General features: G+C 33.9%; 1 protein-coding gene across 11 annotated transcripts in view; it reads right to left on the bottom strand.

Moving 5' to 3' along the window:
- The window catches only part of LOC486076 (disintegrin and metalloproteinase domain-containing protein 20), a 160,795-nt gene that overhangs the window by 77,848 nt on the left and 57,812 nt on the right, over nucleotides 1–25,135 (bottom strand). Inside the window, exon 4 of one of the 11 annotated variants that reach the window (XM_038573641.1) lies at nucleotides 4,676–4,768. The exons of the other annotated variants lie outside the window; for them this stretch is intronic. The gene's annotated coding sequence lies outside the window, so the exon portion shown is untranslated. Of the gene's footprint in view, nucleotides 1–4,675; nucleotides 4,769–25,135 lie in introns of those variants that run through there. 11 annotated transcript variants of the gene reach the window in all.

Here is a 25,135-nt window from a genome sequence, read left to right as displayed (position 1 = left end):
TATTCATCCTATCAGGCTAGAATGGTTTTGGATATAGCTTGTTTTATTTTAGAAGATAAATACAAGCTATGTTGACTTCTCCATATGAATTAAGATTTTTTTGTATTTTATAGTCCACAGCAAAAACTCTACACTACATATGTTTATTCCTCAGTCTCTTCTCTGACAAATCATAATGAGATTTTCCTTTTTCTCTTTTCCTAAATGCATGAGGATGTGTTTTGAGATTTTTAAAGAGAAAAAATGTAAGGAATGTAAGAAATATCATGGATTGCAGTCATCTAAATCATCTTGTAGTTTCCCAGAACATCATCCTATTTAAAACTCTTAAAATATGTTATTTGCATGAAATTAGAACAAAACTTGCATATATTCAAGTATAACAACACTTGAACATTGAATAAAATGTGCTATACAATTTTCTAAGCTCCCTACAGGTGTTATCCTGACAATACTGTGAGGTAAGTAGGTACTGGTATTTACCTTGCCGGATATGTAAAGGAAGTGTGGTTCAGAAAGTTTAAGTAATATGAAAAAGGTCATATAACAAATTAGAAGAACAAGGACTTTAACTTGCAAGTTAAACCCTTCTCTCTTATAATATTGCTAACTCCCAGAATATTTGGCTTGTATATGTGGCTCTCCAGAATGAACTCCACATTCCCCAGCTTCTGCACAGTCACATATGGCTGGTTATGTGACTAGATGCTGGTAATGAGATGTAAATGGAAGCAACTTGTGGTAGCTTTTAGTTGACTTTCTTCAAAGATAGCTGTATGTGTGCTTGGTGTTTCTCTTCCCATTTCTTAAAGCTGTTGTTCAAAATAGAAATATAAACTGAAATTCCATATTGGATCATAATGGTGATGACTTCTGTACCATCAGTTTGGCCTGCTATGACCAATCTAAACTACTGTGGGGTCTTTCTACAACATTCAATTGCCTATATCTCCAATTTTCCATAAGAATGAAATTTACTCTCATGTTTAAGCCACTATTTTTCAGTTCCTTATTATTCACAGAAAAATTTAACCTTGACTGGTAGATTTCTTAGGTTATTTTGCAAAACCTTATAGATACAAAAATACTGATTTGAAGGGGCACATGCACCCTGATGTCTATAGCAGTAATGTCCACAATAACCAAATTATAGGAAGAGCCCAAATGTCCATTGACTGATGAATGGATAAAGCAAATGTATATACATACAATAGAATATTAATCAGCCATCAAAGAGAATAAAATCTTTCCATTTCAAGGACATGGATGGAGCTAGAGTGTATTAGGTAAGCGAAATAAGTCAGAGAAAGACAAACTCTATATGATTTCACTTACATGTGGAATTTAAGAAACAAAACAGATGAACATAGGAGAAGGGGAAAAAAAGAGAAGCAAGCAAATCATAACAGAGTCAACTAGAGAACAAACTGAAGGTCGCTGGAGGGGAGATTGGAGAGGGATGGATTAAATGCTTGATGGGTATTAGGGAGGGCACTTGTGTTGAGCACTAGGTGTTATATGTGGGTGATGAATCACTGAATTCTACTCCTGAAATCAATATTATTACACTGTATGTTAACTAACTGGAATTTAAATAAAAATTTGAAACAAAAAATTAGGGCATATATATAATACATTTGTTATATATATAATAAAACTATTATACATTGACAATCTTGAGGTAGAAATGGTCATTTTAATATGTTACAAAAAGCACAAAAGATACATTTGTCTTTATAAAAATAAAAACCTGTTTTGCAAACAATATAACCTCTTCCCCCCAAAAAGAAAAACTCATAAAATTCATGTACTCTAGAATACTGGGCTATATGGTGATATTTACAGTATTAAAATTAAAATTAAGGAATTAAATTTTTGAACTAATTTATTTAAAATAACAATTAAAAACCCATTACACATTAATACATTTAATGAAGAACAATCAAATTTTCCAAAGAAAAAAATTAGTGAGAAAAGTTGTATTCTTAATATTTGGCTTAATAGAAAAGAGATTGAGTGGATTCTAGTATTTGATTTTGAGTTTAATATGTTGCCATATAACTTATTGATTAAAATATATGAACAAAATCTGACTTCAGAGAGAGATGAATTTGGAAAGGAAGGAGTATCTTAATAATATTTTTAGATAACTATAGATAAGCTTCTCAACAATTATTTCAAAATTCCACAAGTGTTAGTTTTTCAAGTGTTAGTTGCCCTCAGTAAAACTAACTGAAAGCATTTAAGTAATGATTTTATACTCATTACAATAAAATTTATTGGCATATCTTGTATTTTGGATGAATATTTTACCAGTTTGGGAAATATCAATTCACTAACTAATATAGAACTTTCACATTTGAGACATTTGAATGAAATTTATATTTTATTTTTTCAATTTATTTTTTTATTGGAGTTCAACTTGCCAACATACAGCATAACACCCAGTGCTCATCCTGTCAAGTGTCCCCCTCAGTGCCCATCACCCAGTTACCCTATTACCCTGCCCACCTCCCTTTCCACTACCCCTTGTTCGTTTCCCAGAATTAGGAGTCTCTCATGTTTTGTCACCCTCACTGATATTTCCCACTCATTTTCTCTCCTTTCCCCTTTAATCCCTTTCACTATTTTTTATATTCCCCAAATGAATGAGACCATATAATGTTTGTCCTTCTTCACTTACTTCACTCAGCATAATATCCTCCAGTTCCATCCATGTCGCAGCAAAAGGTGGGTATTTGTCATTTCTAATGGCTGAGTAATAATCCATTGTATATATAGATCACAGCTTCTTTATCCATTCATCCTTCGATGGACACCGAGGCTCCTTCCAGTTTGGCTATTGTGGACATTGCTGCTATAAACATTGGGGTGCAGGTGTCCCGGCGTTTCACTGCATCTGTACCTTTGGGGTAAATCCCCAGCAGTGCAATTGCTGGGTTGTAGGGCAGTTCTATTTGTAACTCTTTGAGGAACCTCCACACAATTTTCCAGAGTGGCTGCAGCAGGTCACATTCCCACCAACAGTGCAAGAGGGTTCCCCTTTCTCCACAGCCTCCCCAACATTTGTTATTTCCTGTCTTGTTAATTTTCACCATTCTCACTGGTGTGAGGTGGTATCTCTTGTGGTTTTGATCTGTATTTCCCTGATGGCAAGAGATGCGGAGCATTTTCTCATGTGCTTGTTGGCCATGTCTATGTCTTCCTCTGTGAAATTTCTGTTCATATCTTTTGTCCATTTCATGATTGGATTGTTTGTTTCTTTGCTGTTGAGTTTAATAAGTTCTTTATAGATCTTGGAAACTAGCCCTTTATCTGATAGGTCATTTGCCAATATCTTCTCCCATTCTGTAGGTTGTCTTTTAGTTTTGTTGACTGTTTCTTTTGCTGTGCAGAAGCTTTTTATCTTGATGAAACCCAATAATTCATTTTTGCTTTTGTTTCCCTTGCCTTTATGGATGTATCTTGCAAGAGGTTGCTGTGGCCAAGTTCAAAAAGGGTGTTGCCTATGTTCTCCTCCAGGATTTTGATGGATTCTTGTCTCACATTTAGATCTTTCATCCATTTTATCTTTGTGTTATGGTATAAGAGAATGGTCTAGTTTCATTCTTCTGCATGTGGCTGTCCAATTTTCCCAGCACCATTTATTGAAGAGACTCTCTTTTTTTCCAGTGGATAGTCTTTCCTGCTTTGGTGAATATTAGTTGACCATAGAGTTGAGGGACCATTTCTGGGTTCTCTATTCTGTTTCATTGATCTATGGGTCTGTTTTTGTGCCAGTACCACACTGCCTTGATGATTACAGCTTTGAAGTACAACCTGAAATTTGGCATTGTGATGCCCCCGGCTCTGGTTTTCTTTTTTTAATATTCCCCTTTTCTAAGATTTTAATATTTAGGGACACCTGGGTGGCTCAACAGTTTAGCGCCTTCCTTCAGACCAGGGCGTGATCGTGGAGTCCCAGGATTGAGTCCCACATCAGGCTCCCTGCATGGAGCCTACTTCTCCCTCTGCCTATGTCTCTGCCTCTCTCTCTCTCTCTCTCTCTCTCTCTCTCTCTGTCTCTCATGAATAAATAAATAAAATCTTTAGAAAAAGATTTTAATATTCACCTGAAACTTAAAATTTATCATTAATAAAAATTATTATCAGTTGCTTTTCCTTGTAGTGATATGTTTTGTTCATTTTAAAAAGAAAATATACCAAATAATTAGGATTGAATAACCATTGTTCATCAATCATTCTTTTAGTAAATATTGTAGCCTGTGAAAGAAACAACTATTCAGCTTACAATTCAATCATATGAATTGGGTTTTTTGTTTGTTTGTTTGTTTGTTTTGAGATAATCATCATACTTCAGTGTTTAGCCAGAAGTTTTTTACATGCTTTTCCCATTTCATCACACAGAATAATAATTTAAAAAAATATTTGTAGTCAGGGACCAATATGTGATAACATTAATAAATTCCACTGCTTTATCAGGTTGAAATTGGCTTTTTAAAAAGTTCTAAGTGAGTAGCTTCATCACATAAAGGTGATGAAATAGAGATGTAGCCGGAGGGCAAAGAGAACATAGAACAAGAAATGGAAGTAGAAATGTAAGGAATTTATTCCATCCTCACATTGGGACTTCTCAGCCTCCATAGTCTTCTGAACCAATTCTCAGATCTGCAGTCAGCAAGCTGGAGAATCCAAGGGTGGATGGTACAATTTCCAGGTTGGAAACCCACAAGCTTCAGATCAGAGGACAACCAATATTTCTGTTCCACTGTAAAGGAAAGTTCAAATAGTCTCTCTATCATTGTCTCTATCTACAGATACTGTTCATTTCTTTGCTGGTTCACTTATATTGCTAGTTCTCTCATCTGCTGGTTCCATTTCTCTGGAGGAGCCTAAAACACCCCACCTTCATGATTATGGCAAAAGAATGGCCTGCGTGTCATTTCAGACTCAAGCTTAGGGTCTGTTTTTCCAGCCCTTCTTGTTAATTTTGTAATCAATGAATTCCTAGTATCATATTTTCTTTTAATATAGATAAAGAAGTTTTCTTTCTCACAACTGAAGCTGGACTGATACAAATAAAATTATCCTAATATCACTTAAAATATGTTATAATCAGTTGCTTTGTGCTTTTTTTCCCAGTTAACATTTTATGTTTCTTCTGAGCCTAGTCAAAAAATTACTTGATATCTCAATATAATGCTTCTTTTTAAAAATTAGGATATGCTTTGGGGCACCTGGATGGCTCAATAGTTAAGCATCTGCCTTTGGCTCAGGTCATGTTTTCAGGGTCCTGGGATCCAGCCCCAAATGTGCCTCTCTGCTCAGTGGCGAACCTGCTTGGCCCAGTCCCTCTGTCTCTCCTCCTGCTTGTGCACACACTCTTTCTGTCAAATAAATAAAATCTTTAATAAAAATTAGGATATACTTCAACTTAAAAAAAAAGAAATTGCATATAAAACATGCATCTTCTACCTCATTTCCATTAAAGTTTTACATTTTACCACACTGCTTAAAAAACAAACAAACAAATAAATGCTAGAGATAACATATACATATTAGTTATCAAAGAGTACTAGCTCTAAAGAGTGCCCTACCCTGGCCCTTCCCTCCTTTACTGTATCATACTGTGTTCTGCCTTTTTAGAAGTAACTAATATTAAGAATTTTATAGTGATTTGGAGTGATATCTTTCTAAAGTTTTTTTTTTTAATTCTTATTTATTTATTATAGTCACACAGAGAGAGAGAGAGAGAGAGAGAGAGAGAGAGAGAGAGGCAGAGACATAAGCAAGCTCCATGCAGGGAGCCCAACATGGGATTCGATCCCGGGTCTCCAGGATCGCGCCCTGGGCCAAAGGCAGGCACTAAACCGCTGCGCCACCCAGGGATCCCTGGAGTGATATCTTTCGATGACATACTAGTATTTGTCCAGAAACAATATAGGCTTGTTTTGCATATTTTCAAATTGTATATAGATGGCAGAATAATGTGTGATTTTTGGCAACTTGCTTTTTCACACAGTGTTATCATTTCAGACACGTAGCCTTATTGCTACATACGCCTCTAATTTATTTACTCAAACAGCTATTAGTAGTATATTATATGACTATTTAAAATGCGTACAGTCCTTTATAAACAATGGGTAATTAAAATATTTCCAATTTCTTCTTAAAAAACTCTGTAATAAGTACTTAAGCTTTTTTCATATGCACATGTGTAAGAATTTATCTGATATATATATGACTTGGCTAAGAAATTCCCAAGTCATTTTTGTGACTATTCTTCTACACAGAAAATTTAGGTAGACATAGGAATAATATCTATAATTATATGTGAAATTTAGGTAAAGTCTGGTTTCCAATGTCACTTTTTCTGACCAGTATTTTGGATAACATTTTTTGTGGCTTTTGCTTAATATGAGGCCTTGGTCCTTAAAGACAACTAAAAAGTATATTTTCTACTTTTGCAATTTTAGTGTTTAGAAGTGAAACTTGTTCATAACTCTTAAATGTCTTATCAATTTGGAAGCAAGTGAGTAGGGAAAATTGAGTTCCACCAATGGAATTCTTGATTGGAAAATAGACTTCTTTAAATAGCCCTCCTGCATTCGGACTCTGGAATGACCCATCCCAGCGAGAATTAAAGTCTGAAAAGTAGATAGACTTGCAGAGAAGTTTTATTCAAATTTGGATGAGACAGAGAAAAAGCAAGAATAATGTAGGCATTCAGATTTCCACCAGAAGTTAGTCTGGGGCCTTGACTCTTGTATCTACAGAAGGAAAACAGGAGAAGAACAAGAGATGTCCATCTTGGGAGTGAGTGAACCCTAAAAGGAGGTAAGACCTGAGCCACATATGGCTAAATCCATTTTATGGTTCATTGGGTATTTACTACGTCTTCTTTGACCATGAGTAAGTAAAGGGTTTCCAAGAAGGATAGAAATGCTTCTCTCACAATTTTTCCTTTTTGAAGCACAGCACAAATATTATCTGTCCTTTAAAAATATGGGAAATGGGGGCTCCTGGGTGACTCAGTGGTTGAGCATTTGCTTTTGACTCAGGTCATGATCCTGGGGTCCTAGGGTCAAGTTCCCCATTAGGGTCCCTAGGGAGAGCCTGTTTCTCCCTCTGCTTTTGTCTTGGCCTCTTGGTGTCTTTCATGAATAAATAAATAAAATCATTTAAAAAATGAGAACTAGAACTTTTTTTCCTCACTAACTAATTTTCTCAAACCATCAAATATTTTGGGTGGTAAATATTTTCAGGTTCCTTTTACAAATTGTTATAGCCAGAAGTTTACTTAATATATTTTTAAGTTTTGAATGAAGGATTATGAGTTTATTCTTGATTTCTGATATATACAAGGGACTCCAAAATCCAGTAGCAACCCCCTCTAGATAAGTCAACTAAAAAGGGACAAAGGACTTGAATAGATATTTCTCCAAAGAATACATAAACATGGCCAGCAGGCATATGACAAGATGCTCAAATCACTAATCACAAGGTGAGTGCAAATCAAAACCAAAATGAGATATCACCTCACACCTTTTAGAATGGCATTATAAAAAAAACAAAACATGTGTAGACAAGGATGTGAGAAATTCTAATCCTTGTACACTGTTGGTGGGAATGTTAAATGGTGTAGCCAGTGTGGAAAACAGTAGCGATGTTCCTCAAAATATTAAAAAATTGAACTATCACATAATCTACAATTCCACTCCTGGGTATGTATCTAAAAGAATTTTGATCAGGATCTTAAAGAGACATTTGAACTCTCATGTTCTTTGCAGAGTTATTTGTATTTGGCAAGATAAGGAAACAACCAAAATGTTCATTAACAGATGATTGGATAAAGAAAATGTGGTATATACATACAATGGCATATTATTCAGCTTCTTTAAAAAAGGAAATCCTATCATTTGCAATAAGATCCATGGAACCAGAGGAAATATGCTAAGAGAAACAAGCCAGTTACCAAAGAGCAAACACTGCATAATTCCTCTTATATGAGTTATCTAAAATAGTCAAAGATATAGAAGTAGACAATAGAATGGTGGTTGTCAGGAACAGGGAAAGGAGGTATGGGCAGTTGTTCAGGGGTAGAAGTTATAGTTACACAAAATGAGTATGTTTCAAAGAGATTTGTGTATAGCATAGTGCTTGTAGTTAACAATAGGGAACTGTATACTTAAAATCATGTTAAGAGACAGATCTCATGTTAAGTGTTCTTAAAAAAAAGGACACAGAAAACCTTTGGAAGTAATGGGTATGGCTATTATCTGGTTTGAAGTGGTGATAACACAAGTATGTACTTATATCAAAACTCACCAAATTGTATATAGTAATTATGTGCAGTTTTATTTTCTTTTTTAAGTTGAATACTTTTAAGAAGAAAAGATCAAAGACTAGAGATTCTGTGAGGGTTTATTGAAGTAGGTAAATTCATGATTTATAATGTTAGTTTCAAATAGAATACAATTTCTATTTCAAAACTTATGAGGCCATTTTTTTTTAACGAGGCCAGTTTTATATATAAAATATTTCAGGCTAACACTTATTTTTTGTCTTTATCAACTTTAATGGAAGTTTTCCCCTCTGAGACATTTTTGGGATACTAAATTTACCCTAGATCTAGATTTACCCACCATCAGTGGATCAGGCACCAGAATCAGCTGAAACAGTTTTCTGGACCCCATCCCTTGGGTTTCTGATTGAGATGGTCTGGGACGGAGCTTGAGAATTTCCATTTCCAACCAGCTCCTAGATGTTGCTGATGCTGCTGGTCTGGGACCACCCTTTGAGACCACTGGTCTGGAGAACAAGATGGTATCTGACATCATAAAAATTTTGGTTTTGAAATATGTCAGAATCTAAAGGAATATCGTTTCATATTTGGCAACTATATGAATAAGTACACATTGCAATATTAAAGAGGATAGCTTCATTGGAAAGGTGAGAATTGACCAATGACTTAAAGGAGCATTCTTCTTATGCCTCAGCATTAATAGCTCTTTTAAGATTTGTCAAAAATTCATCTGTATTTTAACCTTTTAAAAAAGTGATTTATAATTTATGAATTGTTTATCTTTATTTTTTGTGTTTTTTGAGATATAATTGACATGTAATATGTCAATTTCATGTGTACAGTATTATGATTACATATATGTATATTGCAAAATGATCACTACAGTGAGTCTAGCATCCATTGCCACACAATCTTATAAATTTGTTTTTCTTATGGTGAGAACTTTAGAAGTCTACTCTCAACAACTTTTGAATATACAAGATGGTATATTAACTACAGTCAGCATGCAGTCATTATATTCTTAAAACTTATTTCCTGGAAGTTTGTATTTCTTAATTCCCTTCATTTTCCCCCAGCCCTTATCTCTCATTTGCATTTTTTATATACCAATTGGATCTGCTATAGAGTTGGAAAAGACAAGACAGATATTAATTCAAATAATCTCTGAGCTATGTGCTCATTAGCTATGTCTGTTCTTTTACCAAGAAGATGCCAGATATTATTATGATACTGTTTATAGAAAAAATTGTAAAATGTTTTTAAAATGAATTTAAATTAATATGTTATTTTAATATCATATACAAAGTTTTGAATACTTTTGAATTATAACAATATAATAAAACATATTCTATGGACACTAATAATAGCATTTGGCTGTCTAAGTCATAAGTGGGATGCCAACCAGGCTCACTTTTTCTTTTTTAGGATTTATTTATTTATTTATGATAGACAGAGAGAGAGGCAGAGACACAGGAGGAGGGAGAAGCAGGCTCCACGCCGGGAGTCCGACGTGTGACTCAATCCCGGGACTCCAGGATAGTGCCCTGGGCCAAAGGCAGGCGCCAGACCGCTGAGCCACCCAGGGATCCCCCCAACTAGGCTCACTTAAAGCACATTCTTTAAGTATTTTTGGGGATCAGAGAAACTCTTGAGTATAGACAGTGTACATTTTTGGTTGTTATTGACAAGGCATATTTAGAAATAGTAGTATGGGTTGCAAATATTATCCTGTAACCTTACCTGCAAAGAGAAATCTGGCATTTGCATTTTGGATACAAGAAAAGGAAATGAGACTATAAACAAGAAAAAATGGCCTTTTATTTGAGGTCTCGGAATTGCAATTTGGGAAGAACAGTTTCTGGGAGCAGCCAGAAAAGTATCCTGCTTATGTGAAGCAAGCAACAGGTTTTTATGAGAAAGAAGAGGGAGATTATATGACTTAGATAAGAGAAGAGAAAAAAACCCCACACTTATTGGTGCAACCCGTGGAGCTGCTTTTGATGATTCTTGGATTAGGTATTTTATCGGTGCTAGCAAACAAAACTATTCTTGGTATGCATTAGTTAATGATTCTGTCTTCATTAAGTTCATACCAACAGGTTTATGGTCTGATGCCAATTGTTTTGTTGAATTTTGAGATCAACTGTTTATAAACAATTAGGACTTCTGGCTCAGTTTAAGAGTCCAGTAGAATTGAAAATGGAGTTTCAAAACAGATTCTCTTATGTCCAGAAATTTTATACAATTTCACACTTAGATGTCTTTTTACACTTGGTGGCTTTCTAAGTAATTCATAGTTCTTTTATGATAGTAAGGAGGAATAGTTTTTTGTGCTTGAGTTTAAGAAAATCCTCCACAAACACTCATAAAATGTTTTTTAGTGTGTGTGAAAGTTTTGGGAAGTTATATTTTGGTTTGAAAAAACAAAGAGTATGTTTTTTTCTTTTGTAAAGAGAAGAACAGCATGATTAGAAAAAATGTGTAAGGACATCAGTTTCTCTATAAGCTCAAATGTGTCAGCAAGACTCCTGTATGTCAGAAAGTATTAAGGGTTTTAGAAGATATTTATGTATGCAGCAAGAAAAAAAAAGTGTCTTGGTGAGTAAGGGCAAATGTGGGATGAACATTCCTGCCCTTTCTGAGTATCCATGACAAATGTCATTCACTAATCTTGACTGAACTCTTTGAAGCATGCTCAATCAACATGGTATTCCAGACAGTATTCAAGTTGGTAATGATTAGCACTTTCATCTAAGAACAATGTATTGCTCATGGCTAACTGATGGCTATTGGTCTCTTTTACTTGTGCCACTATAAGGTTTATTTTGAAGTCAGCTCTGCTTCTTAGAAGTGAATCCTCATGATAGCCAAACATCCCTAATTTAATTCCTCCCTTGGGTTCAAGCTGACTGCTATGTGGCAGTTTGTCAGAGATCAAAGAATACTAAGACATGTAGTATAACAACAACATAGGTTTGGGAATCAGAAATTGGTTTGATCGCAGCTTTGATATTTATCACTGGGTGACTCTTCGGAGAGCATGTAAACTTATTTGATTTTCAGCTTCATAATTTCTAAAGGATAGTAACAATATTATCTAACCTACCATAGTCTTGGGAAGGATAAATGAAATAATACATTTGTAATTGCCTAAAGCAACATGTGAGAATTATAAATAATCTAGAAGTAGAATGTACCAAGATGGGAAATACACTTGATTCTGAGTTCAAACTGATACTTTTAATTTAACATTATCAGGAATTTCATAAACTTCTATTTTTATACGTTTTCTTATACTGAAAATCATGTTTCTAATAACCTTCATATACTTCTTTATATTTGCCGTAGTCTGTTTTGGATACTATAACCAATACCACAGACTATCTAGCTTATAAGCAACAGAAACTTATTTCTCATAGTTCAGAGGCTGGAAGTCCAAGATCAAGATGTCAGAAGAGTAGGGTGAAAACTCTCTTCCTGGTTCATTGCCAGCACCTTTTCAGTGTTTCACATCACATGGTGGAAGGGACTAGGGAACTCAGTGGGATCACTTAATAAGGGCACTAATCCCATTCATGATGCCTCCAACCTTGTGACCTAATCATCTTCCAAAGGCTTTATACCTTCTGGTACCATCATCTTTAGCATTAGGATTCAACATAGGAATTTTGAGGTGACACAAATATTTAGACCATTGTAATATTTATACTGTTATATGCTAAATTAATTTCAAATAACCAAGACCATGTTAGTATTAGCAGTAAAACTGACTATGTATAAGATTTTTGGCTTTTCAACTATTTAACATTAAAGATACATAGACAACTATGTTCAAATATCATTTGAAACCATTATATATGTATTATATTGCCAATGTGATACTCATTTAGATTAATTTGTTTAATTTTTTATTTCAATGATTTGTTTCTTTTCATTATTTTTCTTTTGATTGAATCTTATTTTGATAATGCAAAACATTTATATGGTTCAGAGGCCAAAATTACTTAAGAAGATAAATTCATCTTGCTTCCATTTCTGGTCCATCCTTTGACATTTCACTTCCCATCCTTTAAGTTAACCATTTTTATTTTATTTATTTCTTTGAAAGATTTGGCAAAAACTAAGCAATTATACAGATGGAAACATACTTTTCTTTTCCTTACTTATTAGACAAACACAGGGAATACATAGTTCTGCTTGTTGCATTTTTCACAAGATAATAAGTGAAATGAGCAAGGTTGCAGGAGACCATCAACATACAAAAATTGATTGTATTTTTACCTATAATAGACAGTCTGAAAATAAACATAAGGAAAAATTCCATTTCCAGTAGCATAGCAACATATCTACGAATACATTTTTTAAAGAAATGTAAGACTTGTAAACTGAAAACTACAGAACTGATGAGAGAAACTAAATATCTAAGTAAATGAAGACTTACTCCATGTCCAAACATCAGAATTGTGGTTAAGATGGCAATTCTTACAAAATGGTCTATTGATTCATTAAACCCCTTAAAATCCCAACAGGAATTTTTTTTCTTACGCAGAAATTGACAAACTGCTCCTGGTGTTTATATAGAAGTGCTATACATTTCTTTAACCATAAAATTTGGGGATCCCTGGGTGGCTCAGCAGTTTAGCGACTGCCTTTGGCCCAGGGCGCGATCCTGGAGTCCCGGGATCGAGTCCCGCGTCAGGCTCCTGGCATGGAGCCTGCTTCTCTCTCCTCCTGTGTCTCTACCTCTCTCTCTCTATGTCTATCATAAATAAATAAATCTAAAAAAAAAAAAAAAAGCAAAATTTGAAATTTGAAACCTTTAGTGAACAATGATCTGATCTCTATCTACTCTTTTTTTCTGGTTTCCTTCCAGTTTACTTTGCTCCAGGCACCTGTTTTTTTTCCTTCTATTCTCTGAGTTACAGCTTTACTTTCAGGTCCCACATGAGCTGTTTCTTTGCTCTGTACCCTCCTGACAAAGCTTTTCAAATCCCACCAACTGCACACATTCTTTGCTTCTTTTGAAAAGAACTTCTTCATTCTTCAGATTTTTACCTTAACCTTATTTCTAGTTTTTCCCATCATCTCCTCCATAAATTACTGCTCCCTACCCTGTTATATATCCTCTTCTACTGTGAACATTTCTTTCATATACAAAATAGTAATTGTTGGGAGAAAAATTCTGTACATATTCTAAGTAGAGACATGGACTTCCTTTGTTCCAATCTATGTTTTCAAGGAATTTTTTTTTAATTTTAATTTTTTTATAGTAAAGAGCCTTGCAAGGTAGAGCTCATGTTTTCTTCTAGAGCAAAGTCAGGTTTGTTTACTGTCTGGGATAATAATGATAATGTCTCCCTCTGGAGCAAAGTCAGACAGACTTACCTTAGCATCCCCTAAGATTTGAGTTCTTCTGTAATAAAACCCAACATGTGTGCTGGATTCTCTGGCTCTCTTTTAGCTGTCCTGTGGTAATAGCATAGGGAATCCATACTGTGCTCCTAGAGCTGCTAAAGCTGAGATTAATATAGGCTTTTATTTTAGGCTTCATCATTGTGTTTCTTCTGCTAGCATCCAAGAACCAGTGGCAGGCTAACTTGTTAGTTCCTGATAGTAATACTAAAAAGAACTAATACTTCTAGCATTTGTTATGTGCTAAATATCTTGTATCAATTGGTGTGATAATTTCCAAAGCAATTCTAGTATGTAGGAACTTTTATTTTATATATTCGCCAAAAAGAAAACTAAATTCTTAAACATGTTAAATACTACAGCTATTATAAGTTGTTGAGATGAGGTTTGATCCCAAATTGTCTATCTTCAAAGACCACACATTTAATAAATATATTATTTTGCTTTCTACATGAATTATAAAGAGACTTTTGATAAATTTGATTTTGTATAAATACCTTTGCTTTTCAAAACCCACAGTGAATAAAAGACTAGTACAAAATATTTGCAAAGTATGTTCCAGTTGAGGAGCTGTATCCAGAATATATAAAGAAAATTTACAACCCATTAATAAGAAAACAGTCTATAAAAAGGAACATAATTTGAACAGACACTTCACAAAATAATATATATGTCCACTTGCCAGGTGTTGGGTGGTAAATTAGGGCAACAAGCTAAACTTTTAGTTTATTACTTTTAGTAATAATCAAGCCTTTATTTATTCACTGTGACAATGCCAACAAAAGATAAAAGAAAAAAGATATGTCTTGGATGTTCTATTTTTTCCCAAAGAATGGTACCAAGCAAGGGTGAAATGACACAGTGCAGATGGCAGGGAATCATCTCATTTCCAAGGGGCTGGAGCAAAAGATTCTGAAATGGGGAGTGTGAAGAGTGGAAAAATATTGTGTCAGCTTGGAGAAAAGTACCTAAGCTAACCCCACTGGGAGGTTTCAACCAAAAGGAGGCACCTGGGCTAGCAATATAGCTATTTCTAAGAGCACAACTAGCCAGGGGTTCTTGATTTCATCTTCTTCTAGAAAACTATAATACATTGTCTACCCACAAAGTCTTGTGTAAGAAGGGCACGAGGTTTACTAAGCCATGTAATTGCCATTGATTGGGCCTCCAAAATCATATTTAGCATTTTGCCCTGGAACCAGGCTACTTAATTTGAATAACAAATATGTACAATGTGATTAGTCCTGTATAAATGTTAATTTAAAATGAGAATATAGTACCAGTATTGCATCACCAAAAATGGCTAACATTAAAAGGAATGGCAATATTAATTGTTACAAAGATGTGGAGCTACCAACTCACACATAGCTTAATAGCAATTCAAAATGATATGGTCATTGTGGAAAAATAGTTCAACAATTTCTTATCATGTTAATTATTTACTCAGTGTACGACTCAACAATGCAACCTTTATGTATTTAATTAAGAGAGGGAAACTTACATCTAAAAAAATTTGCATGTGAATGTTCATAGCAATTTTATACATAGTAGACCAAGTTTTGTGACTATACCACAATTTATCTCTTCTGTTGATGGACATATTGTTTGTTGAAAATGATTTTTTTCACTTTGTAACTATTTGTCATGAGTGGACTATTGATTGCTACAAAGTAAGACAATCAGTTGCCCATTAATAAACCAGCAGAACGTGCATCATGAGAAATAGCTAAATTCCACTATTAGTTCTAGTTTTGTAGATTCTTTGCGATTTTCTATGTAAAAATTCATGTGGTCTGTAAATGATGGTCTGACTTTTATTTCTTCAAAAACAACAAAAAAATTAGAAACAACACAAATGTTAATTTAAACTTTGTTTTTGGGGGAAATTATCATATCATTAGCGATGTTTTCTCAAATAATTTTGATCATTTTTTAAAAATTTCAAGTTTTTACTTAAATCCTAGTTATCATGTATGATGAAATTGGTTTCAGGTATAGAATTTAGTGATTCATCACTTACATATAACACCCAGTGTTCATCACAAATGCCCTCCTTAATACCCGTCACCCACTTAACCCACCCCCCAACCCTTCTCAACTCTGTTTATTCTCTATAGTTAAAAATCTCTTACCATTTGCTTACGTCTCTCTTTTTCCCCCTCCCCCTATGTTCACCTGTTTTGTTTCTTAAATTCCACATGCGTGAAATCATATGGTATTTGTCTTTCTCTGACTGACATATTTCACTTAGCATATGGCTCATAGTCTCCTTTGCAACTAATATGGAACTAAGGGATAAAGGTTGTATTAAAAGTTTACAAACGTAGGGCTTTGATCCAGGAAAAAAGAAAATAACACAAACCTATTCTAAAGGCCTTGGTGACAGAAATTACATTTGGTTTTTGATGGTCAGTGGTGGTTGAGTGGTCAACTTTATGATACTGAAATGTCCTTGAGTAACCATCATCATATTCAATATCATTGGAGTAAATTTTAATCCTGAACATTAATATTGGGTGATGCCATGAGCTGCGACTTCTTCATCAGGTCAGTTCTACTCCTTGTGTATGCTAATTTCATTGGCATGAGACTTATGCAGTAACATAAGGACCTCACATCTGATTTGATGACCTGCTGTCACCATCTGGAATTTTTAAATAATTTTATCTTTGAATAGGTGTTTTGAAAGCAAAGTGTGATGACAATAGAACATGCACATGAGCAGAAGAGAAATGTGTAATATGCTTTGCTGTCATTGTTCCTTGTTTTTGCATTCACATAGAATGTTTGCAATGCCCACATTAGCACACAGTCTAATGAACCGGTGATTGAGAGTTCCAAAAGGACTCAGAATGAGTACAAGGCAAGGATGTTAAGTCTTATGACAGAATAAATAAGATTGGTGATGCCACTCAAAGGCCACACTTTTAAAATTTTTTTAAATTTTTATTTATTTATGATAGTCAGAGAGAGAGAGAGAGAGAGAGAGAGAGGCAGAGACATAGGCAGAGGGAGAAGCAGGCTCCATGCACCGGGAGCCTGATGTGGGATTCGATCCCGGGTCTCCAGGATCGCGCCCTGGGCCAAAGGCAGGCGCTAAACCGCTGCGCCACCCAGGGATCCCCACACTTTTAATTTGAACAGGAACTTCCAAATATGAAACTATGACAATGACATTTTAAGAAATAAGTAATCAAGAAAGCCTACCATGTCATTTCTTACTTGTGTTACTTTTGGGGCACCAGACAATTATTTAAACCTAAAGTGAACATAGAAGGAAAAGGAACCCATAGTTCCTTATACCTTAATTCTTTCTCTTACTCATAAGTTAAGTCAAAAGTAGAGAATACTAGTATGTGTTTTTGTCAAAAAGCGAAATAACAACTGAGTTTGTTTGGTCAATGATTTTCACTGTTCTGGTAAGAAAAAAGCATATACATGTAGGGGCTGTGAAATTTTGTTAATTCTGGATGCTAAGTACTTTTACACTTGCATTTAAAACTGGCATGGCATACTATAAAGATAAGTGTTAAAACTTGAGAGACATGACCTAATGATAAGACAGCCCATTCTCTAAGAAGACATCACAATCCTTAATGTGTATATGCCTAATAACAGAGCAGCAAAATATGTGAGCCAAAATCTATTGCATTGCAAGGAGAAATAGGTGAATCCACTGTTATAGTTGGCGACATCAACATTCCTTGATCAAAATAGGCAAACAGTAGGCAGAAAATCAGTAAGGACATGGTTGAACTAAAAAAATGTCATGAATTGACTGGATATAATGGACATGTAGACTATTTTGCATATTATCAGACTATGCATTCTTCTCATGCTCATGTGGAACATTCACTGAAATAGATCAGATTCTGGGCCATAAAATATGCCCTAACAAATTTAAAAGAATAGAAACTCTATAATTTCTCCTCTCAGATCATAAATGAATTAAACTAGAAATCAATAACAGAAAAATTGAATAGAAGATTTTGCAAATGATATATCTGAAGAAGGGTTACTATCCAAAATATATAAATAACATATTACTCAAAATATCCAATTAAGAATGGGCAGAAGACATGGACTGATATTTCTCCAAAGAAGACATAGAGATGGCCAACAGACACATGAAAAGATGCTAAACATCACTCATCATCAGGGAAATGCAAATCAAAACCACAATGAAATATCACCTCACACCTGTCAGAATGTCTATAATCAAAACTCAAGAAACAAGTGTCAATGAGGTGGTGGAGAAAAAGAAACTCTTGTGCATTGCTGGTGGGAATGCAAACTGATGCAGCCACTGTGAAAAACGGTATGGAGGTTTCTCAAAATTAAAAATAGAACTACCCTTGGGTGCTTGGGTGCCTGGCTCTGGTTTCAGCTCAAGTCATAATATCGTGGGTTGTGGGCTTAAGCCCCAGGTGTGTTCAGTGGCAAGTCTGCTTGAATGATTCTCTTCCTCTGCCCCTCCCCCATGCTCTCCCTCTCTCAAATAAATAGATCTTAAAAAAGAAAGAAAGAAAGAAAGAAAGAAGAAAGAAAGAAAGAAAAGAAAGAAAGAAAGAAAGAGAAGAAGAAAAGAAAAAAGAAGAAAGAAAGCAAGGAAAGAAGAAAGAAAGAAGAAGAAAGAAAGAAAGAAAGAAAGAAGAAGAAAAAAGAAAGAAAGAAAGAAAGAAAGAAAGAAAAAAAAGAAAGAAAGAAGAAAGAAGAAAGAAAGAAAGAAAGAAAGAAAGAAAGAAAGAAAGAAAGAAAGAAAGAACTATCCTATGACCAGGAATCACACTACTTGATATTTACCAAAAAAATATGAAAATACTAATTTGAAGTGATATTGCACCTTTATGTTTATTGCAGCATTATTTATAAAAGAAAACTATGGGAAAAGCCCAAGTGTCCGTTAATAGATGAATGGTTAAAAAAAGAAAGAAAGAAGAAAGAAAGAAAGAAAGAAAGAAAGAAAGAAAGAGAATCTAAACACAGACCTTATATCCTCCCCCCAAATAATCCAAAATCATAGAGCTAAATGTAAAATGGAAGTTAAAAAAAAAAAAAAAAACCCTCCTAGAGGATAACATAGGAGATAACCTAGATGATTTATGTTTGGTGATGACCTTTTGGATACCAAAGTCACTATCCATGAAAGCAAAAATCAATAAAGTGGATTTTTTAAAATTAAAGACCTCTTCTCTGTGAAAGATCATGTTAAAAGAATAAAAAGAGAAGCCCACAGACTGGGAGAGAATATTAGCAAAAGACTTCTTTCTTGAAGAGCTACTATCCAAAATATATAAAGAATTCTTACGACTCAATAATAACAACTTACAAATAAGCCATTTGACACATGAGCTAAAAACCTTAACAGATGTCTCACTAAAGAGGATACACAGATGGCCAATAAGCGTATAATAAGATGCTCCATATCATAAGTCATCAGAGAAATACCACTGTGAACATATTAGAATTGTCAAGTTCTGGAGCACAAACAAGACCAAATGCTGGTGAAAATGTGGAGCAACAAGAACTCTGATTCATTGCTGATGGAAATGCAAAATGGCATGGCCACTTTGAAAAACAGTTTCATGGTTTCTTATGAAACTATACATACTCTGATCACATGATCCAGTGATCACACTATTTGGTATGTACCCAAAGAAGCTGAAAACTTATGTTTACACAAAAATCTGCACCCAAATGTGTATGGCAGCTTTATTCATCATGGCCAAAGCTTAGAAGTGACCAAGATGTCCTTCAGTAGGTGAATGAATAAACAAATGGTGGTACATCCAGAATGTATAGTATTACTCTGCAATGAAAAGAAATAACCTATCAAATGAAAAGACATGGAGGAAACTTAAATGCATATTGCTAAATTAAATAAGTCAATCTTAAAAGGCTACATAGTGTATAGTTGCACTACAAGACATTCAGGAAAAGGTAAAACTATGCAACACAAAAATTTAGTGATTTTCAGAGTTTGGGGAAGGGAAGGATAAATAGGTGGACCTATTTTTAAGGCAGTGAAACTATTCTGTGTGATACTACAATAGTGGCAGCATGTCATTATACATTTGTTCAAACCTTCAAAAATGTACAACACCAACAATAAACCTAATGTAAATTCTGGATTTGAGATGATAATGTGTCAATGTAAGTTCATCAGTTTTAACAAATGTACCACTCTGGTAGGTAATATCAATTATGGAGTCTATGCATTGTAGGGAGCAGGGGATACATGGGAAATCTATCGTTTCCTCAATTTTGTTGGGAATTAAAAACTGCTTAAAAAAAGTATGTTAAAAATTTAGGCTAATATTTTGTATTTAAATTCTTATTTAGAGGGGCACCTGGGTGGCTCAGTGGTTGAGCATCTGCCTTCGGCTCAGGTCATGATCCCAGGGTCCTGGGATCAAGTCCCACATGGGGATCCTTGCAGGGAGTCTGCTTCTCCTTCTGCCTATGTCTCTGCCTCTCTTTGTATGTGTCTCTCATGAATAAGTAAAATCTTAAAAAAATTTCTTAGAGTGACATTACGTATCAAAAAAAAATGAGAAGTTGAGAAAAACAGCAGAAGAATGGAAAAGGCTTTATATTTCAGTATCTTTTGTGCTACTTTTTTCAGTACCTTTTGAGCAAGGGGCCCTACATATTCATTTTACATTGGAACCTGACAATTATATATCCAGCCCTGGTTTTGGGTGCCATTCTTGGAAACTTAACATCAGCTTTGTTTCTCCTGTCTTTACAAAGATTCTGAGAAGTATCTAAAATTCTTCACTTAAAAATTAATAGAGGATGCTCACTCTTTTTGGCAACTGAGCACTTGCATTACATACATAAAATATAAATGTGATATACATATATACACTTTAAATTGTGAGCGTAGGAGAATTTTGAAAAAAGTTTTAGTTATTAGTTTCACATAAAATGAAGGAAGCATATTCTAGTTATTAATTAAACTTGGTTTTCATTTCTTCAACATTCATTATGACACCCTAAAATTAATATAACCTCATATAAGCATTCAAAAGATTCACAGTTATAATTTTAACAATATATTATAACACCGCTAGTAGAAAATTTTTTCTGGAGCCTGCTTTTATAAAATTGCTATTCCTAAATCAATTATGTCTCTTTTTCTAATCCTTTCAAACCTCCCCTTGTGGAATGCTAATATTCAACAGTGTTCTCCTATTAAGATATTAGCATTATAACTTTGTAAATCTTTATTATCTGTGGCTTTTAGTGAAATGATGGCATTATCTTTGTAGGAATTAGTAGGGACAGTGAAATAAAATAATAATTTTTGGCTTTGTCTAAACTATGCATTGCATTTAGCTCATATTCTATAAGTCTATAAAAAACACTATGCTCTCATTTGTCCAGAAATAGCTAAAGATTTAGAGGAAACAAAAAAATCTGCCATATTCTTTTTATAAAACTGCTGTCAGATAATTAAATATATTCTCTGCTAGGCTGGAAGAGACTGAAAGTATTCAACAAATCTAATAAATGACAAAAACAAAGACTAGTCATTCCTATCTATACCTTGCCATCATAGTTACTTTAAAAGTATATTATCTTGTTTCAGTAGTGGCTTAAAATTCGATTTTATGGCAAAGTGGCTTCTGTTAGAGTCTTTTCATTTTGAGTGGCATTCATGTAAATTATTTATACTCAATATAGCTCTAATATTGAGGTTCTTGTATTTTAAAGAGAGTATTTAAATAGTTTTGATTTGATATACATTCTCAAGGAGGACCCAGGAGAAGAAATAGTATGTATATAGGTATAAAACAAGGCACAAATTTACAAATATGAAAGGAAAGTAGTTACTCCTTTGGACCTTTGTGCTTTATCAATTTTTATGGGCTTTTTATGAGTTAAACATAATTTTCCTTTATCTTTTCAAGTTTCTGCTTAATTTTTGCCTTTTTAAGTTGATTTGTTGTATTTAAAATTTTTAAGTAGTCAAGGAATGGGATCATTGCTTTTATGCATAGAAAATTTTGACTATATGGTTCTTATTAATTATATGCAATAAGTTATTTTTTAAGACATTTTATTTATTTTTTCATGAGAGACAGAAAGAGGCAGAGACATAGGCAGAGGGACAAGCAGGCTTCTCATAGGGAGCCCAATGTGGGACTCGATCTAAGAACCCTGGGATCACTCCCTGAGCCAAGGACAAACGCTCAACCGCTGAACCACCCAGGCGTCTCGTGCAATAAATTATTTTTTTATGTTATGCAAATATATTTGTAATGGACAATTCTTTTAAAATCATATATCAATTCAGCTATACTTATAGTCTCTTTTCTAGCATCTATAATTTATAATTCTTTATATTATATAAACAAGTCATTTGCTTATAGAAAATGATTTAAACTACAAAGATGAATATCAAAAATTTCTATAATGTCCTAGAAAAATTGCAGGGGTTTAAACATTTGAAAAAATACAAACTGAAACAAAAGAATTATACATCATTTAAATGAAAAATGAAAAATTTACCTTGGAAAATAATAATGGAGTTGTTTTTCTATCTGTTTAAAATTCATAGAATAGGGACACCGGGGTGGCTCAATGGTTGAGCACCTGCCTTTGGCTCAGGGCATCATCCTAGGATCTGGGATCAAGTCCTGTATTGGGCTCCTCTGTATGGAGCCTGCTTCTCCCTCTGCCTGTGTCTCTGCTTCTCTCTCTCTGTCTCTCACGAATAAATAAAATCTTTAAAAAAAATAAAATTCATAAAATAGTCCTTGAACTACAGGATCAGTTGATACAAGTGGACAATGACCTCAAGTTTTTACTTTCTGCCAGAAGGAAGTTCATTCACATGTATTTCTCCTTTGCATCTTTGTTGAATTGCCTAAGTGCAAAGGATGTAAACAATTTGATCTAGTCTAATTTTAGAGTTAACATTATTTACCAAATTGGGAAGGTCATTTCGGTCTTGTATGTAATTAATATATGAAGCAATAGGTAGAGTACTAAGGATAAAAACAAAGAGTGATAACTTTGCTTTAAAACAGAATTTTTTTTACATGTGGTCACTGAACTTATAAATTACTATCATCTATAGAACTTGAATAATCTCATTTTCTATTTCTTCTCTATGTTCTTGATACAAGTCTCTCCCTGCTAGTCAACTGACCATTTAAATATCACATTTCAACAACAATTCTTGAAGTTGAGACATGTAACCAGTTTGTGAGAGCTTTACTTCCTGCCAATGTAGCACATATGTAGAACTTGGGATTTCAGTGTTGAATTATTTGAGATCAGGTGTGGGCATAGGGCTCGCGTGCTGAAGTAGGACTCAGATATGTTTGTTGAATCAGATTTATTCTCAGAAATTTCTAGTGCTTAAAACATAACTTTATAAAGTCATAAAGTGGAGTATCCTTCCATCTTGATGGATATTTCCTGAGAGTATGACTTTATGTCCTAATGTTTACACACCAAATATAGAATGTTTTTCCAACATATAACAATCCTCCATGTTGTTTTTAGTTTTAAAATTAATCCACTATCCAGTCTTTTCCAGGCTTTCCAAGTTTGCAATCAGGACAATGTCACAAGTTTTAAAGATATAACATTCATATACATAATTATAAAAATACACAAAAGTTCAAGGTACTTCTGTGAAAGTTATTTAAAAATATGTTGATAAATTTTTAAACCATATTTTATTGTGTTAGGTCAATAAGATTAACTTATTCTAAAATTAAAGTCCAGCCGTTTGCTTGAAAATAGTATAATAATGTTTACTCTTAATTGCCCCGCTGTAGAACTTAAGCTTTTTTTTTTGTTATGCATATAGACTGAGGCATGTGCTTGAAATGTGCTCCAATTTTTCAACTTTGTTCTCATATAACAGATGAACTATTCTATAGAAATATTTCATGATATTGTGAGGAAGCAGTGCATTAGAGAAAAGAATTTAGGATTAAGCTACAATAAAATAAAAATAGACGTTGTATCTTTGAAATATGTGATTAGAAATTTGAAGAAAAACCAAATTATTTATAAATATGTAGAGAATCTTATACTTTATGCTTATCTGCCTTATGCTTATTTTAACTAAGAATATGATGACTAGGGCATCCCCGGTGGCTCAGCAGTATAGCGCCGCCTACAACCCAGGGCGTGATCCTGGAGACCGGGGATTGAGTCCCACATCAGGCTCCCTGTTTGGAGCCTGCTTCTCCCTCTGCCTGTGTCTCTGCCTCTCTCTCTCTTTCCTCTCTGTGTATTCTCATGAATAAATAAATAAAATCTTTAAAAAAAAAAGAATATGATGAATAGAGAAGTTAGAGTAAAAATAGGAAACTAAGATGAAAAGAGTAATGGCATAGGTTTTAAATTCGTTTGTTAAATTGGGGACACAGGGAATTATTCTGACATAACATAGTATCCTCAGGGGAAATCCTAAACATTTTATATATGTACCAAGCATTATAAAGGTTTCTCAGTGCTTTCTTTAGCTTCTCCAAGCAAAGAGAAAATCTATTTGAGCAAAAATGCCTATGCTAATGAATTATAATCTCAGCTCTTTAAACCAATACATACAGATATGTGGTGATATTTGCCTTTTACCACTTATCTTAACCCAGATTCAGCATACCTCAATAAGGAGATCATTTTTATCAACTCAAATCAATCATACAAATGTTCAGTATGTTACAGAAAAGTAAAACAAAAATAAAAACAAGAAAACCTAAATGCACATTTTCAAAATTAGAAGTATAGCTAGATTTTAAGAACTTAGAACGTAAAGGCATACTCCAGGAATAAAGACCCTGGTTCTAATGTTTAAGAACTGTGATACCTAGAGAAATTGTTTAGGTTCCCTAAATCTTGTATATCTTGCTTATAAAATGCATTGTTTGTCAAGAGGACTCAGTGAGATAATCTGTATAAAGCACTTCTCAGAAAGCCTGGTTCAGAGCAAGAATTCACTAAATGTTAATGGTTGGTCAACCAAAAGAATTGTAAATATTTTGACGAAGTAGTAGTTTGCCTAATGTCTATTTTTTTAAAGATATGTACTTAAAATGTTATTTTAATTTACCAATCTTTTTATTTTAAATTAATGCAGTTGATAAACAAGACGGATTTGTATAGAACTTCTTAATAGAATAAATGTGAGTGATAGCACCCATCTAAAGTAGGACACTTCACAGAAATTGCTTAAGGTTTTAGAATATCAGAACTTATTATTTTAATTTCAATTGAAATACCATTACTTAAAAAAAATACCATTACTTAATATATTTGTGAACCATCCTGATACAATAATTGGAAATAAATACAAACATATAATCTGTTTTTATGCAGATAGATTCTGAAAATTTTAACATAACAAAATATTCTGTATTAACATTTCACTTCATTCCAAATTTTAGGAAC

This window comes from Canis lupus, chromosome 25 (genome assembly GCF_011100685.1).
Source record: "Canis lupus familiaris isolate Mischka breed German Shepherd chromosome 25, alternate assembly UU_Cfam_GSD_1.0, whole genome shotgun sequence".
NCBI lineage: Eukaryota > Metazoa > Chordata > Mammalia > Carnivora > Canidae > Canis > Canis lupus.
This window is presented reverse-complemented; position numbering and strand designations above follow the sequence as displayed.